The sequence below is a fragment of the Eleutherodactylus coqui genome, chromosome 5, assembly GCF_035609145.1.
Source record: "Eleutherodactylus coqui strain aEleCoq1 chromosome 5, aEleCoq1.hap1, whole genome shotgun sequence".
Taxonomy (NCBI): Eukaryota; Metazoa; Chordata; class Amphibia; order Anura; family Eleutherodactylidae; genus Eleutherodactylus; species Eleutherodactylus coqui.
In genome coordinates this window covers 187,645,176-187,661,437 of record NC_089841.1, presented here as the reverse complement: position 1 = coordinate 187,661,437, position 16,262 = coordinate 187,645,176, and the positions used below count along the sequence as shown (strand labels likewise).

General features: G+C 41.2%; 1 long non-coding RNA gene across 1 annotated transcript in view; it reads right to left on the bottom strand.

The window, feature by feature from the left end:
• Positions 1 to 2,198: 2,198 nt before the first annotated feature.
• Positions 2,199 to 16,262, bottom strand: part of LOC136628216 (uncharacterized) — a 110,092-nt gene continuing 96,028 nt past the window's right edge. The window contains exons 2-3 of the long non-coding RNA XR_010792861.1: positions 8,587 to 8,623; positions 2,199 to 2,302 (exon numbers count right to left, since the gene is read on the bottom strand). This is a non-coding gene — a long non-coding RNA (uncharacterized lncRNA). The remainder of the gene's footprint in view (positions 2,303 to 8,586; positions 8,624 to 16,262) is intronic.

Here is a 16,262-nt window from a genome sequence, read left to right as displayed (position 1 = left end):
TCTATGGCTGTCTGGCACGGTACACTGCGCCAGCAGCTGACTGGTAACACAGAGCGGAGAAAAATATTTGTGCGTTTTCAACGTGCACTTGGAAGCAGAGAGCGCTTACGTTACACTAACTGCCCCCAGCAAAAAATGTTAAAATCGCGATCGCGCAAAATCGCAATTTACCGCGAAATCGCGATTTTGCGCGATCGCGATTTTAACATTACAAGTCCCATAGACTCCTGCAGAGAAAAAAATGCTGCGAATTTTGCAGGGAAAAAAAAACGCCAGTGGGTGGGCGCCCTTAATGTTCAATTTGATACTGCGCAGCTCAATTTATATGTATATTAAAAATATTTATTCTGAATAAAAACATATACAAAGATAACCACAAAATCGCATGTGGTTTCACGAACGAGTCCCTCATGAATACCAGTTCTGCGTAAACTTACTTACTGAACATAAAACTGTGTCCTATTATTTTTTTACTATTCAAATCATCCACCTTCTGTGATTTTGTCATTATTTTTGTATACATTTTTATTTATAACAAATACTTCTAACATACATATCTGATTTATGTAGTAACTAATCTAATGGAGTTTTGATTTTTTCACAATATCCTCTATGCATTCTTTCACCTTCTGATTTCTTAATGTGTAAACAAAAGGATTTAGTAAAGGAGCCAGAACAGTACTGACCAGATTGACCACCTTATCGGTTTCCACTAAATAATCCTTTGGTGGTCTTATTACAATAAATATAGCACTTCCAAAAACTAATGACAACATGGTAAGATGAGAAACACACGTAGAGAAAGTTTTCTGACGTCCTGTATCTCTTGGCATTCTGATAATGGTGGCCACAATTATTATATATGATATTGTAGTAATAATTAAACACCCAATCAATATTAAAACTGATGTAAGAATTGTATTTAATTTTAATAAGCTAGTGTCCACACAAATCAGTTTTAACATAGCTGCACTTTCACAGAAAAAGTGATTTATCACATTGCCACAATATGGCAGTTTAGTTATAAGTATTATGGGGTATAAAAGACAAATAAATGGGGTGATCAAGCAGCCAATCATCAAGTAGATGCAAATGCTTTTTATCATAATAGAGGAGTATCTGAGAGGGTAGCAGATGGCCACACAGCGATCAATGGACATAGCAGTCAAAAGCAGAAAATCTGAAATAGTTATAAAATAATAGAAATATAACTGAGCAAAGCACCCAACTTTAGAAATTGCTGTCTCCTCTGTAATAAATATTACTAATAGTTTGGGAACCACAGATGAGCTTAAAATAGTTTCCACTATAGAAAAGCAGACCAAGAAAAAGTACATAGGTGAGTGAAGCCGATAATCACTACAAATCAAAACAGCTATGAGAATGTTTCCAGTCAGTGTAACAATGTAGACCAACAACAGCGCAGTGAACATTATTACATGGAATTGAAAGCTGCCAGGAAACCCCAACAGGACAAAATTTTCAACTGATGTTGCATTTCTTCTATCTTCCATTTAGATCGCACAGTATGACTATTCAGGTGATGTTTCAGGACAGCTGGATGAAAACCTTTTACCATTATAACATTACACAAACAGAAAGGACTCGAAGTTTAAAAAGTATCAAATATGATGACTACTTATTAATCTAATAATGCTTTTCATTAATGTATTTGTGAATCGGGGAAATTGCATAGTAAGGCAGATTTTCTTCCAACGTCCACCATATTCGAGCATGGTCTTTGAAATTAAAGAGTATCAATAGATTGTTGCATGTTTCAGATCTTGAAGTGTAGCATTGCACCACTCCATCTATATTATCTGCAATGTAGTTAGATAGGTTGAAAAAAAGATGCAGTACCATACCATAGATCCATCAAGTTCAACTTTTCTTGACATGTGGAGTGTAAACAGAGATAGAAATTACAAGTTTCTGTCTCTCTTTTTTTAAAAACTTAAATTCTTATTTGCTTTTGCTACTGGTGTATGACATTGAGTACTGCTACTTAGCTTATGCAAAATACTCAAGACCATCTCATATTTGGTTGTGTTGAGTGGTATTCTATTTAACCCCTTTATGCTCAGGACATATATACATATGACATATATATATATGCATGATCAGCGAGGGTTACTTTCTGCACATTGACAGTTTGATATGTCATAGTGAACTCCCAGACACTGCTACTGTACCTTGGAAATCATCTGCAGGAGCATGGCTGACATATAGCCAATCTTGGCAGTTTAACCTCTTTGATGCTGCAGTCAATAGTGATCAAGGCATCTCAGTGGTTGGCTCACCTCTAAAAAATTTGAAAACAGGAATCAAACATTTATGTACTTCACAATGGTATAAACAAAAAAATACAGTTTACACTGCAAAAAACAAGCCCTCACACAGCTCTATCAATTAAAAAAAATATATGTCTCTCTAAATATGATGATGCAGCATTTTATTTATTAAAAAAAAATTATTGTTCAAAAGAAGAAAATAATGAAAAAAATATAAATTTGTTGTAATTGTACTTATTGTAGAATAAAGGAATTTTCACATGGTATGGCAGTCTTCCAGAAAACACAGCAGAATTTGAAGCAGTGTAAGGGCTTTTACCCACTAGCGTTTTTTTTTTTCTGCTGCAAAGTTACTGCGTTTTTTTTTCCAGATGTCAATGGGACTTTCTAATGTTAAATTTGCATCACACAAAAAAATGCAAAAACGCAAACTTGCATTTTTTGTGCGATGCAAATTTAACATTAGAAAGTCCCATTGATATCTGGAAAAAAAACCGCTGCGAATTCGCTGTGAGAAAAAAAAAAATGCTACTGGGTAAAAGCCCTAAATCTGCACAAGTATCTGCATGCCAGAAACACAGATTTTGATGCAGAATTTTGAACTGCATATTGCGGAACAATTCCACATATGTGAAAGATTTTTAAGAGCTCGATCAGTGGGTAAAAGCCCCAAGAAAGAGGCAAACTTGCTTTTTTTTCATTTCACCAAAATGAGGTTAAAAAAAAAGATAAATAATTACATGCACCCCAAGATGGTGCTTTTGACAAGTACAACTCATTCTACAAAAACAAGGCTTTTGAAATGCAGCAAAGAAAAAAGGGAAAAAAATACCACATCCGTAAGGCGAAATTGAGCTGCGTCCTTTAGGGCTCAGTCACACGGGTGCTTTGTCGCACAAATGTTTGTGCGCATAACTGATGCGTTTAAATAATCACATGACCGAAGCGGGCGTCACGGCGAAAAATCTGCACCTAACAGCGTTTATTTGCGCCGGTAAAACGCCCATCTGACCTGAGTATATGCGCAGTGTGCATCAAAATGCGCTTGAATCTTTAGGCATCCAAAACTTTTTCGCCGTGCTCCATGATGGGAGTACAGTGCGGCGTGACAAAAACATAAAAATCGCAGGCATCTTCAAAACATGCGTTTGTGCGCAACATTGAAACACAGAATGCAGATAGCCGTGTTCTGCGATTCGTTGTGTCCTATAATTTTCGCTGCATGCATTTGTGCGCATGTAAAATTTATACATGTGCTCGCTCGCAAAGCATTAGTTCTATATAGATGCGGATCGCAAATGCAGCTGACAGGCACGTGTACAAACGCTCGTGTGACTGAGCCCTTAGGCCTTTTTCACACGGGCGATAACAATATCGCTGCGAAAAAATCACAATAATATTGCATCCCTGTTCTGTGCAATATTGCTGCGTTTTCTTGTGGCAATATTGCAAATTTGAGTCGCGTGTGGTGCTATATGGGCGGGCAGCTTTGTAGCGCTTTTTTGTTGGGATTTTCGGGGACGGGGGAGTTGAAATAAGAGCCTTACCCTAAATATAAGGCCTAGCTGCATAAGAAAAAAAATACATTACCTAAGAGGCGCTGTCCGACTCCGACGTACGTCTCCTCAGGTCCCCGGCAAATTTGCTTGCAGTTTTCCCTCAGCGCTATTTGGTCACGAGTTTGAAAAACCCCGCCTCCAGGAAGCGCTGGCTGTGATTGGTTCTTGAACGCAGAGCCATTCATGATGTTAAACAGCAAGCTTTTGATATTACTTACATCTGTTTACCAGAAATAGTGTAAAAATACTACAAAGAGTAGTAGCTTCTCTTCACAGTCTTGCCGCATGGATATTAGAGTTTGAAGCAAAAGGTTTTTTTTTTATCTTCCATCCTGGATTGCTCTTCTTAATTTAGACATTTTTCAATGTACAATGTATGTGCATGTAGAAGCAAAAGAATGCTATTTATTTTTCTTAAAATGCAAAGAAATTATCCACATCTGAAACAAATGTAGTCAATATGCAAAAATAGAAGAAACTGAGAAGTGAACAAGATCTTATTCAAGCACTGTACTGTAAATTGTTTTAATGACAGCTGCGCTTGCAAATATCAGCCTGACCACTACACAGGGGTCATAGCTATCTGCTTCAACTCTGTACTCTGCATGTTTAGCAGGTAACAGCCGGCAGGCAAACAGCTGATCATCCAGAGCCCAGAACAGCAGACCCCAGCCCATCTACTCTTAATGTCCTGAGGAGAGGTCATCAATAGAAATTGACTGGAAAAGCCCCAATGCACATTTTCCCATACAATGTCCACAACAATAATTGTAAGTCAGTATTGTGTCAAAGCTTCAAATGTAAACATAATTTCTAAATAAATGTACTTAAATTGACAGTCACTAAGTAATATAACCAAAGGCACTCCTGGCTGAACTCACAATGTGTAAGCAGAGGACATTCACTATCAATATGTCCATAGATTTGTTGTCCTTTCATTCCCCACACAAACAGGACACTCAGCGATTTCATGGTTTTATTCCTTATCATTTTCAGACCCCATAAGGCAGTGATCCTCAGCCTATAGCTGTGTATGAATTTATCTAAGCTTGTATTATTCTTATTTATGATGTTTGCAAAAAACTGTGTGTACAATTGCTATATGCATTGAAACACCAACACAATATCAACTGAAACTTTAAGAGCATTGCCCTTAAATTGCATCTAAATATGTTACATATAACTCTAATATCCACAGGTTAAATTGTACAAATTTTACAGTTACCTTCACTAAATAGCCTGATCATAAACTACAGTGCTTAGGCTAAGGTCATACACACCAAATGAAAAGCATTAACTGTAGAATTACAATTAATTTGTCTTTATTTAAATACATTCAAGTTAACTCTTTAGAGAATATCTTCATGAAGCTCAAGTCTCAACAGGTAGACCCTCTGCCTTGAGTCTCCCCATAGGTTTCTAATCAGTAGATATTCATTATTGCTTGCAGCTAAAGTACATGTTCAACTATCTATATATATAAAGATGAAAGCCCTCACTCACTGACTCACCACTAATTCTCCAACTTCCGGTGTCGTAAAAACATGAAATTTGGCACAAGCATAGACTATGTGTAAAATAGGAAAAGTAAAGGGGTCCCAACTCAATTATTCAGTTCTCGCGCAAAAGAACTAGCGTCCAAATTTTACGTACGGAATCTAATTCTCAGACTTCCCAATGTCGTAAAAACATGAACTTTGGCACAAGCATATATTATGTTCAAAATAGGAAAAGTTAATGGGTCCCAACTCGATTATTCAATTCTAAGCGCAAAAGAAATAGCGTCTAAATTTTATGTACGGAATCTAATTCTCTCATTCCCGATGTCATAGAAACTTGAAATTTGTCACGAGCATTGATTGTGTGATAAATTGGAAAAGCTAATGGGTCCCAATTCGATTATTCAATTCTAGCGCAAAAGAATTAGCGTCTAAATTTTACTTACGGAATATAATTCTCTCACTTCCCAATGTCGTAGAAACATGAAATTTGGCACAAGCATTGATTATGTCATAAATAGGGAAAGCTAATGGGTACCAACTCTATTATTCAATTCTAAGCGCAAACAATTTAGCGGTCAAATTTTATGTATAGAATCTAATTCTCTCACTTCCCGATCTCATAGAAATTTGAAATTTGGCACGGGCATTGATTATGTCATTAATAAGAAAAGTTTATTGGTCACAAGTCAATTATGCAAATCTTAGCGCAAAAGAATTAGCGTCTAAATTTTATGCACGGAATCCAATTCTCTCACTTCCCGATGTCATAGAAACATGAAATTTGGCTCGAGCATTGATTATGTCATAAATAGGAAAAGCTAATGGGTCCCAACTCGATTATTCAATTCTAGCGCAAAAGAATTAGCATCAAAATTTTACGTGTGTAATCTAATTCTCTCACTTCCAAATGCCAAAGAAATTTGAAATTTGACACAAGCATTGATTATGTCATAAATAGGAAAAGCTAATGGGTCCAAATTTAAATATTCAATTCTAAGCGCAAAAGAATTAGCTTCAAAATTTTACATACGTAATCTAATTCTCTCACTTCCTGATATCATACAAACATGAAATTTGGCACGAGCATTGATTGTGTCATAAATAGGAAAAGCTAATGGGTCCAAATTCAAATATTCAATTCTAAGCGCAAAAGAATTAGCTTCAAAATTTTACAGACGTAGGCCTTAGTCACACGGGCGTTTTTTCACGCGATTTGCGCATCGCATGACGGATGCGCATGCGCAAATCGCGTGACCGGCGCCAAAAAATCGGCCCAAAAATCGCCCGAAAATCTGCTCCTAGCCGCGTTTCATTAGAAACGGGCCGGAGCTGTCCAGCGCATTGCATTCAATGGAGCCGGCAATACAGCCGGCTCCATTGAATGCAAGCGCTGCCGGCGAGTGTGGAATGAATTGTCGAGAAGGGGTTAAATATATAACCCCTTCCCTGCAATGCATCCTTAAATGTGAAAAAATTAAAAAAAAGGATGTACGCACCTGCTCCCGGCAGCTGGAGATCCCGGCGGCCGGCCTGCAGTGGGTGTGAAGGAGGTGTGACTCAGACTTGCCCCTGATTGGCTCAGCGCTGAGCCAATCAGAGGCAAGTCTCAGTCACACCCATTCATGAATTCATGAATGGGTGTGACTGAGATCTGCCTCTGATTGGCTCAGGCTGAGCCAATCAGGGGCCAGTCTGAGTCACACCCCTTCACACCCACTGCAGGCCGGCCGCCGGGATCTCCAGCTGCCGGGAGCAGGTGAGTACATCCTTTTTTTTTTTATTTTTTCACATTTAAGGATGCATTGCAGGGAAGGGGTTATATATTTAACCCCTTCCCGACAATTCATCCCGCGCACGCCGGCAGCCCATTGCTTTCAATGGAGTCGGCTGTATTGCCGGCTCCATTGAATTCAATGGGCAAACATTGTTCTTCTCTGCCACAGCTGTTCCAGCTGTGGCAGAGAAGAATGATTTGTCTTCTGTATGTTCTCAATGGGGTCGGCGCTGCTGCCGCCGGCCCCGTTGAGCGCATATAGAGAAGAGAACAGGAATCGCAGATCGCAGATAGGTGCGATCTGCGATTTCTGTTCTCTAATTTATCGGACGAGCGCATAAAAAGCGCTCATGTGTCCGATACCATTGCAAAGCAATGGTTTTAAAAAATCGCCGGACGCATGCGCATGCGCAAATCGCGGCAATAAACGCCCGTGTGACTAAGCCCGTAATCTAATTCTCTCACTTCCTGATATCATACAAACATGAAATTTGGCACGAGCATTGATTGTGCCTTACATAGGAAAAGCTAATGGGTCCCAACTCGATTATTCAATTCTAAGAGAAAAAAAACTAGCGTCCAAATTTTACTTACGTAATCTAATTCTCTCACTTCCTGATATCATTATATAAAAAGGAAATGTCGCATGGTTACCTCCACATGGTGTTTCCTGGGTACCGCAGAGAACCATGCAAAAGGGTGAACATATTTTTTTCCTCGGTATCTCTAAAGTAACCACGACTTAAGATTTTCCGTGTGAACACCAGATAAACACCAATACTAAATTAACTCGGGCGAAGCCGGGTATATCAGCTAGTCTATATATATATAAAGACGAAAGCCCTCACTGACTCACTCACTCACTCACTCACTCACTCACTGAATGACTGACTCGCCACTCATTCTCCAACTTCCCGATGTCGTAGAAACATGAAATTTTGCACAAGCATAAATTATGACAAAAATAGGAAAAGTTAATGGGACCCAACTTGATTATTCAATTCTAGCGCAAAAGAATTAGCATCCAAATTTTACATACGTAATCTAATTCTCTCACTTGAAATTTGGCACGAGCATTGATTATGTCATAAATAGGAAAAGTTAATGGGTCCCAACTCGATTATTTAATTCTAAGCGCAAAAGAATTAGCGGCCCAATTTTAAGTACGTAATCTAATTCTCTCACTTCCTGATGTCATAGCAACATGAAATTTGGCATGAGCATTGATTGTGTTATACATAGAAAAAGCTAATGGGTCCCAACTCGATTATTCAATTCTAAGCGCAAAAGAATTAGCGTCCAAATTTTACATACGGAATCTAAATCTCTCACTTCCCGATGTCATAGAAACATGAAATTTGGCACAAGCATTGATTCTCTGATAAATAGAAAAAGCTAATGGGTCTCAACTCGATTATTCAATTCTAGCGCAAAAGAATTAGCGTCCAAATTTTACTTACGTAATCTAATTCTCTCACTTCCCGATGTCATAGAAACCTGAAATTTGGAACAAACAATGATTGTGTCATAAATAGGAACAGTTAATGGGTCCCAACTCGATTATTCAATTCTAGCGCCAAAGAACTAGCGTCTAAATTTTACGTACATAATATAATTCTTTCACTTAAAATTTGGCATGAGCATTGATTATTATGACATAAATACAAAAATTTAATGGGTCCCAACTCGATTATTTAATTCTAAGCACAAAAGAATTAGCGTCCACATTTTACGTGCGTAATCTAATTCTCTCACTTCCCGATGTCATAGAAACTTGAAATTTGGCACAAGCATTGATTATGTCATAAATAGGAAAAGTTAATGGGTCCTAACTCGATTATTCAATTCTAGCGCAAAAGAACTAGCGTCCAAATTTTACGTATGGAATCTAATTCTCTCACTTCCTGATGTCATAGAAACTTGAAATTTGGCACAAACATTGAATATGTCATAAATAGGAAAAGTAGGGGTCGTGGCCTAGATGCAGACCCAGGCAGATGTGTCTCTCTGAGCTCTGCTCGTACTTGGCCTTTTAAGCAACTAAAAAAGCTTATCCAGTGCAGCAAAACTGCTAAAAAAACTGCCCAAATCATTGCTAAAGACCCCCGTGGTAAAAGGCGCATAGCCTTGACATCGAGGAGTGAGGTCGAAAGGGGAAGAGATCTCCGCCAGCCAGCACAACCCGGAGCGATAAAGGTAGTCGGAAACACTTCAGAGGGCTCACCTGTCTTCAGGAGTGTTCTTCACAGCGGAGGAGAAAGAATAGAGTTCCAGCGCAACTTCCACTGACTCGCTCGGTGAGACGCTGCAACCAGAGACCTGGTGGGGCGCGGGAACGGGGCGCCATCTTGACTCCAGCAGCCGTGGCTGAGCGCGACGTGCGGGGTGAAGACAGTGTGGCAGCATTAGAGTGCACACTGCCTCCCCGAGCCTCCCGACATAAGGAAACCCACGGCAGCTGATTCTCCTACACCGAGGAGCTAGACACAGGAGGACCCGCTGTCCACATCGAGCGGTGAGCTGATAGCAGAGAGAATAGCTCTTCAGCACTCGGGTGCCGGCGGCAGAACTCCCACAGACTGAGATTCCATTACATTGGTGTTACGTGTGCTGCTGGGATTTGTTGTACTATGTACTCCTAGCAGCACAGTAAGGTGGTTAAGAGTAAGGCCGCCTGCAGATGAGCGGAAATCCCGCCGCGGGATTTCCCGCGGGATTTCCGCCGCTGAAAGTCTGCATAGGAGTGCATTACAATACGCACTCCTATGCAGACGGCCGCGGTTTGGCCGCGCGAAATCTCGCGCGGCAAACAAACCGCGGCATGTTCTAATTTTCTGCGGGGCACGCACTCACCTGGCCGCCGGCTCCGGTCTGCGCATGCGCCGGCTGCGCGGCAGCCGGCACATCAAAGAGCCGGGGCCACCAGGCGCGGGTGAGTACGCGCTCGCCCCTGCAGGCTCTGGGGTCGGATCGCGCGGCGAGATTTCTCGCTGCCGGATCCGACCCGCTCGTCTGCAGGCGGCCTTAATTGAGCTGGCTGGATGTGGTACTTCCTGCTAGCCAATCTCCTGGATCTGTGCTCACATATAAACCCAGCTCCTGGTCAGTCTGGCTGGACCCTAGGGTGACCACTCATGTTACTTCTGTGTCCTGTAACTTGTATTAGTCATGTTTGGCTTGTTCCCACTCTGATCTGTGTTTGCAAATAAGTCTATTGTGTGGCTCTGCTTCCCCAAGATTGTTTGGACACCTGTAGTCCTAGTCTGCAGTACATGCAGCCCCCTTTTCCTTCCCCCTGTACAGGTGCAGCCTCCAAAGGTCTTCTGTCTTATTTTGGGTGTCAGTTGGTGTAACTGGACACTCCCCTATGTCAGCTTGTGTAGCTGACTGTCTATTCCCCCCGGTATGAGGACACATAGACTTGCTGTGAGTTCCATCTTTGTGCATGTGATCTCTGAGTGTAGTCTGTCTGGCTGTGTGCCCTGTACTCTGTCCTGTTTCTGATGCAGCTGGCTGTGTGTCCAGTGCTCTGTTCTGTCCTGTTGCAAGCTTTGTTGAGTGATCTCTGTCCTGCTGGTTCATGTCCGTTTGTACGCTTAAATTCTGTCAGTTTTGTGTCAGTTTGCTGCGTGACCTGCTATCTGTGTCCTGTCCTGTTGCAGCTTTCTGAGTGAACTCTGTCTGGTTCTGCTGGACTCCTGGTTAGTGTAGGGACTAGCGGTATAACCAGGAGCCGTGAAGTGGCCCGCTAGCTTCCATGTTTTGTACAAAATGTCAACCAATACCTCGTATTTACATTCAGCTTATCATCTGTTTCTAGTGGTTGCATTGTGGCTGCTGTATGCTGTGTATCCTGTGGTTCTGTTTCTGTCATGTGGCATGTGTATGTTTCCTGTTCTGTGGCGTGGCTCCTAGGTTCAGCTAGGGCCGAGATCCGAAGACCGCTGGGCTGCCCTTATTGGGGCAATGTTCCCCGCTTAGGTAGGGCCATGCCATCCTCCTGCGTAGTACAGGGTCAGTTGCCTGATACCGGTGTGAATCCTGTGTGACCCTTGTGCTACCTGTGTGCGTCCCATTCCCTTCTCTCTCTCCCTTTTTAGGGTACGATCGTGTGGGCTCCCATGCTTAGGTTGCCCACACAATCGTAACAATTGGAGCTTGCAGTCCTCACCAGTGACCTAAGTATTAAACTCCCCCAGCAGTGTGTGAACTAAACCCAGCTATACACCAGGCCACACACTACCCTGCCTGCACCATCATTGAGCATAACAAAAGGCTCATTTGAGTTCCAGGGGTCTGGGACAATCTTCAAGCTCTGGCAGGAGCGCGGAACCTCTGCAAACCCTAGCAACATATACTGACAAAGGAGATGCCGCTCCTGACAGCCCGACGAAGATACAGAGCACGCTGCTGTCTCCTTCATCACAATGGAGGGTGAGTGAGAGAACCGAAAGGCTCGACATAAACGCGGCAAACAGCCTCAAAATGGCAGCGGTCCACGTACACTCACCATCTACAGACTCTACTCCTTCTGCCAGCCCAGAAAAACAGAGACCTCATCTCTCTCCCCCCCCCCCCCCCATCCCCGCCAGCCCTGGCAAACATCTATTCTGAACAGATGGAGATCTGATTAATGATCTCCCCTCCTCCAGTCTTCCACCCTCAGAAGATTTCATAAAAACATGATCTTGGCTTTGCGCGGATCCTTACAAAGAGACATCAAAGCCCTCTCAAATACAATCGGAGTCTCAGTACAAGAGCTAGAGGTGCGCACAGACCATATTGAAAACAAAATGGGAGAGATTACCACATCCCACAACAAATTAATTGATGCGCACTATACCGTTGAAAAAGAAGTGGAACTCATAAAAAACAAACTGACTGATCTGGAAGACAGAAGTAGAAGGAATGATGTTAAATTCAGAGGAATACAAGAAAGCGTATCCCAAGCTGATTTGAAACATTTTTTCATTAAATTAATAAAGAATCTTCTGCCGAACTCTTCAGAGCAAGATTGCACGATCGACAGAGCCCACAGATTGGCAAAACCGAGTTTCCTCCCAGACTCGATTCCACGCGACGTAATTGCAAGACTCCATTTCTTCCATGTAAAGGAAGCACTCATGGTTGTATCACGATCCTCCGGACCTCTTCCAGCTCCTTATACCAATATCAGCCTATACACAGACTTATCCCAAGCTACAATACAAGCTAGGAAAGCCTTTTCCCAAATTACGCTGGCGTTGAGAGCAGTCAAAGTGCCATATAAGTGGGGCTTCCCAGCAAAAATATTAGTCTACAAAGACAATGCACTGCTAATAATTACATCCCCAGAGGACGGAGAAAGAATTTTACAGAAATGGAAAATCCCTCTTTCAGACACCCTCCACTCAGCTAAACCTCCAAGACCCCAAAGGGCCCTCAACTGCCGTGCGCTCCCTACCACTCCTACCTGAGACACTGAATTATTCCTTGATCCAACCTGTCCCACTTGCTGGACTCTAAGTCTTCTTAATTCAAGATAAAAGGCCTTGACTTCTTGCCGAACTTTTCTACCCCCGAATGTGCAAGGTTTTAACACCTATTCTTCTCTGTTTTACTTGCTTTTATTTACAGGTCTTCTATTATTTTCCCAGAGAACGTCCACTTCCACCCTCCACCAACGGAAGTCACATTTTTGTTCTCGCCATCAATTGCAACCCCACAAGATGCTTACCTCTATTGCCACCCCACAGTAGACCTGCCTTTGTCTTTGTTATTGTAATTTTGAAGTTTACTATGTTGTTTACTTACCATGCTGCCAAACTTGCTCCAAACCAAATGCATTCACCCAACATCCATTATGTCAATCAACATCTGCTCACTTAATGTCAAGGGACTAAACTCCCCTTTCAAGAGGGCGATGGTCTGGAAGGATGCGAGGTCAGCAAATGTTGATATTCTATGTTTACAAGAAATTCATTTCGCACGACACTCACACCCCAAGTTCGCGAACAAATTCTATCCCAACATCTACTTCGCAAACACCCAGAAAAAACACGCAGGTGTGTTAATTGCAATTAGAGAAAATATTAGTTTCTCCCTAATAGAACAAATCAACGACACCAAAGGTAGATTCCTCATTCTATTAGGCACACTCAATGAGACCCCCAATAACACTAGTTAACATATATGCTCCTAACAAAGCTCAAATTTCCTTCCTTAATAAACTAACCAAGAGAGTTAGGAGGGTCTGCAGGGGTAGGCTGGTTCTGTGTGGTGATTTCAATATCATCCCAGACAAAAAACTAGACTCTACGGCATTATCAAGAACTGCCCCGGTACTCCTCCCTTGGCTTCACAAAGAGGGGCTCTACGATGCCTTCAGGTGCTTAAATTCTTCCTCAAAAGAATTTACCTACTACTCACCGAGGCACAAAACCTTTTCCAGAGTTGATCTACTCTTAGTAGACAGATGGACCCTCACTTCAGTCACTAGCTCTACAACATTCCCCTACCTACCTAAAACTAAATATTAACTCTCCCCTTAACCCAACTAGAATATGGCGCAACGACACAAACCTACTTAACTCCCCTTCTAACCAAGAAATAATTAAGAATTCCTTGGAAGAGTACTTCTCTATCAATGCAACCCCAGATATAAACAACTTCACGTTATGGAACGCCCACAAGGCAGTGATAAGAGGGGTCTTAATAAAACTTAACGCACAAGAGCACAAAAATAAGCAAATGAAGATAGATCTCTTACTAGCAAACATCAATATACAGGAAAAAGCACAACAAAAATCCCCACAAAACAGTTCCCATGCAGAGCTTTTATCCCTGAGGAATGATCTGAGAAAGACTCTTCTGGATAACTACCACAGAAGCCTAACCTTCCTCAAAGCAAACTTCTACTCCCATATAGATAAACACTCAAAACTAATGGCCAAATTAGCAAAAAAAAAAGACAAACCAAAGCTAAAATCCCTTACATTATCCACGCTAAGGACCCTACTCAAAAAATTTTGCATGCCCACCAAATTGCAGAGCAATTTAAAACCTTTTACGCCAACCTCTATAATCTATCAGATGATAAGGACATCCCCCAGCCCACCCCAGATATCACAAAAAATTTTTTAGATGATGTGTCCCTCCCCTCTCTGGGCTCCCAAAACGAATCTCTCAATAAGCCATCCCAGAAATAATAAAAGTTATCAATGGCCTCAAAAAACAAATTCCCTGGTCCTGACGGCCTATCAAATGAGTACTACAAGACATTCACCCTACCTTTAGTCCCACACCTTGCAGCCACCTTTAATGACGCAATCACCTAGGGGAAAATGCCAGAAGAAATGCTGCAAGCTACTATAACCACAATTCCCAAACCGGGCAAACCCACCACTTCTCCAGCGAATTTCAGGCCCATCTCTCTTTTAAACTCCGATGTAAAGATTTATGCAAAAATATTAGCGACAAGACTATTAGATCTTTTACCTAAGATCATACATATAGATCAAGTGGGCTTCACGAGAGGCAGGAACGCTACAGATGGAGCACGGAAAACCCAGAATCTGGTGGAGCTGATCAACTCGAGTCGAGCGCCTTCTCTCCTCCTTTTCCTAGAGGCAGAGAAGGCATTTGATAGAGTCCACTGGGGGTTCGCCTTCGCTGTCCTCCATAAATTTGGAGTGGGGGATAACTTCCTTCGAGCGGTTCAGGCCCTCTACGTGAAACCCTCGGCCAGAGTATTAGTCGATGAAATTCTATCCTCCCAATTCCCTATAAATAGGAGAAGTAAATAGGTCCCAACTTGATTTTTCAATTCTTGCGCAAAAGAACCATCGTCCAAATTTTACGTACGGAATCTAATTCTCTCATTCCTGATGTCATAGAAACATGAAATTTGGCATGAGCATTGATTATGTCATAAATAGGAAAAGCTAATGGGTCCCAACTCGAATATACAATTCTAAGCGCAAACAATTTTGCGTCCAAATTTCACGTACGGAATCTAATTCTCACTTCCCGGTGTCCTAGAAACTTGAAATTTGGCACGGGCATTGATTATGTCATAAATAGGAAAAGTTAATGGGTCCCAACTCGATTGTTCAATTGTAGCGCAAAAGAATTTGTGTCCAAATTTTACGTACGGAATCTAATTCTCTCACTTCCCAATGTCAAAGAAATTTGAAATTTGGCACAAGCATTGATTATGTCATCAATAGAAAAAGCTAATGGGTCTGTAACTCGATTATTCAATTCTAGCGCAAAAGAATTAGCGTCCAAATTTTACCTACGTAATCTAATTCTCTCGCTTAAAATTTGGCACAATCATTGATTATTATGTCATAAATAGGAAAAGCTAATGGGTCCCAACTCGATTATTCAATTCTAAGCGCAAAAGAATTAGCGTCCAAATTTTACGTACGGAATCTAATTCTCTCACTTCCCAATGTCTTAGAAACTTGAAATTTGGCATGAACATTCATTGTTTCATAAATAGGAAAAGTTAATGGGTCCTAACTCGATTATTCAATTCTAAGCACAAAAGAATTAGCGTCCAAATTTTACGTACATAATCTAATTCTCTCACTTCCCGGTGTCATAGAAACTTGACATTTGGCACGGGCATTGATTATGTCATAAATAGGAAAAGTTAATAGGTCCTAACTCGATTAGTCAATTTTAAGCGCGCAAAAGAATTAGCGTCCAAATTTTACGTACGTAATCTAATTCTCTCACTTCTCGATGTCATAGAAACTTAAAATTTTGCACGAGCATTGATTATGTCATAAATAGGAAAAGTTAATGGATCCCACCTCAAATATTCAATTCTAGCACAAAAGAATTAGCATCCAAATTTTACGTACGGAATCGAATTCTCTCACTTCCTGGTGTCATAGAAACTTGACATTTGGCACGGGCATTGATTATGTCAGAAATAGGAAAAGTTAATAGGTCCCAACTCGATTATTCAATTTTAAGCGCAAAAGAATTAGCGTCCAAATTTTACGTACGGAGTCTAATTCTCTCACTTCCCGATGTCATAGAAACTTAAAATTTTGCACGAGCATTGATTATGTCATAAATAAGAAAAGCTAATGGGTCCCAACTCAATTATTCAATTCTAAGCGCAATAGAATTAGCGTGTAAA